We start from the raw sequence: 2,748 nt of genomic DNA on the forward strand, positions 1-2,748 counted from the left end.
TACCAGATAAGACTCTATCTTTAACGGCAAGGGTTGCAACAATCCAGCAGGAGTCACAGTTTCATACTTATGTTGTTGACAGGTGTGACATTCAGCTACCATTTAAAGAAGTTGGGTTCTCTATGTGACATTCAGGTGTGACATTCCCTTATATTTAACAGAAAATTGGATGAAACGTTGAGATTTAGACCGTAGGGGGAGAATTGATAATAAAATTTAATTTAAACTCTTAATTCGCTAAAAAAAAAGGTCATGAAGTAAATTGATAATTAGATACAATTTTAGGGGGCATTTCAGCAGTTTACCTACCCAATGAGGTCTTCTCTCTGGTTTCATTAGTGGGAATATCTCTTCAACCACACAATTTGCATTGTGGTGGTTGTTTGCCGACTTCTCAATTTGTACTAATGCTTGCATCCTTTTCAAGCATCATTGCTTTTATATATTTAAATACATGTGAGCAACTGCACATACACAAAGCAACATGCTAGTGCAAGCTTATAACCTAATGGCTCATGCCTTCCTTCTCTTCCTCTTATTCTCTTGCATTATATCTACAAATATTCATGCACCTGCAAACAAACTGAACGTAGCTCCCTCCTGTCCTTTGCCTCCACTCTATCTTCTCCTCCTTTAAATTGGACATCCCGTGATTGCTGTCATTGGAAGGGCATCACTTGTGATCAAGATGGTTGGGTCATCCGTTTGCTCATACCTTCCAAAGGGCTCGAAGGAGGTATCTCTCCCTTTTCACTTGCAAATCTCACACATCTCACCCATTTGAACCTTTCCCATAATTCACTATATGGTTCACTAGAAACTCACTTTTTCTTGTCTTTGAATCGACTTGAGATCCTCGATTTGAGCTATAACCGTCTTTCTGGAGATCTATCACTTTCTCTATCATCTACCAATATCCGGACAGTCGATTTGTCCAGCAATCGCTTCTTTGGTGCAATTCCATCTTCATTCTTCCAACAAGCAAGCAACTTGACTAGTTTCAATGTCAGCAACAATAGATTCACAAGGCATATCCCATCCTCTATTTGTCTCCAACATTCTTCTCCCTTCCTTAGGCTATTGGATTTTTCTTCCAATCTATTTAATGGCAACGTTGCTCCTGGGCTAGGGAAGTGTTCTGAACTGCAGGCTTTTAGTGCCGGTCGCAATAACCTCTCACGATTATTTCCAGAAGATATCTATAACGCTACCAAACTTGAAGAAATTGCATTACCTCTCAATTCACTACATGGAGCCATTAGTGATAAAATTGTCAACCTCACCAACCTTGCCATACTTGACCTCTCCTTTAATCATTTTGGCGGCGTGATTCCTCTCAATTTGGGGAAGCTCTCCAAGTTGAAGTTTGTGACCTTTGATTTCAACAATTTAGAAGGTGCTTTGCCCCCATCTTTGATGAATTGCACAACCCTTGTAGAACTGCATTTGGGTAACAACAACTTGGAAGGAGATATCTCCAAGCTCGATTTCTCCAGACTTAGTCAGCTTACTAAACTTGACTTGTGGCACAATAACTTCACTGGTACGGTTCCAGTAAGCCTTTACTCATGTCGGTCCTTAAAAGCCATTCGATTGGCTGGGAATCATCTAGAGGGACAAATAGAAGCTGAGATTCTTTCATTGAAATCATTGTCCTTCCTCGCGCTTAGTTACAACCAATTCACCAATCTCACAGGGGCCATGAAGTTATTGATGAGTTGCAAAAGTCTTCACACACTCATTCTTACTAGTTCCTTTGTAGGTGAGGGAATGCCATGTTATGATGACATGGTTGACTTTGACGGATTCCAAAATCTTCGAGTATTGAGTTTGGGTTATTGTGACCTCACTGGTCAAATACCTGTATGGTTATCAAAGCTCAAGAATCTAGAGATGTTGCAACTAGGTTTTAATCAAATCACAGGGCCAATTCCAAGTTGGTTGGGAACTCTTCCTAGGTTGTTTCGTATAGGCTTGTCAAACAACCAAATTTCAGGTGAATTTCCAAAGCAACTTTGTAGACTACCAAGGTTGCTTTATGAACCTATTGCATCTCAAGTAGACAAATATGAATTTGAATTGCCTGTCTTCGGTCGCACCAGCGTAAGCCCAATCCGAGCATATCCGTCTCAGAAATTTTCTTTTTTTCCAGCAATGATAGACTTATCTAACAATAACATTAGTGGTTATATACCTGCTGAGATCGGCCAATTGCGGCTTCTCCGTGAGTTAGTTCTTGACTCCAACAACTTCTCCGGCGTCATTCCAGACCAAATATCTAACCTAAAAAATTTAGAGGTTTTGGACCTCTGCACGAATCACTTGTCTGGAATAATCCCATCATCATTGACTAGCCTTAATTTTTTGAGAGAATTTAATGTCTCATACAATAATCTTGAAGGACCAATACCAACAGGCACCCAGCTCCAAAGCTTCAATGCTTCCGCGTTTGAGGGGAACCCAAAACTTTGTGGTGCACCACTTCCAAATAAGTGCGGACCAAATAAGGACATGGAGGTAGATAAGAAGAACAACAAAGACGTGGAAAATGGACTTCATCAACATCCATGGTTTTATATCTTCACAGCACTGGGGTTCATAGTAGGATTTTGGGGTGTTTGCGGTTCTTTAGTTATTAACAAGACATGGAGATATGCGTATTTTCGATTCATAGACAATCTACAAGATAGACTTTATGTGATGATAACAGTCCGCATCAGCACAATGAAAGGAAGGCTTAGAGGGTAG

The 2,748-nt window shown here is 40.3% G+C and overlaps 1 pseudogene; it reads left to right on the top strand.

Moving 5' to 3' along the window:
* The first annotated feature begins 449 nt into the window (after window positions 1-449).
* LOC117625331 lies at window positions 450-2,748 on the top strand (annotated as a pseudogene).

This window comes from Prunus dulcis, chromosome 4 (assembly GCF_902201215.1).
Source record: "Prunus dulcis chromosome 4, ALMONDv2, whole genome shotgun sequence".
NCBI lineage: Eukaryota > Viridiplantae > Streptophyta > Magnoliopsida > Rosales > Rosaceae > Prunus > Prunus dulcis.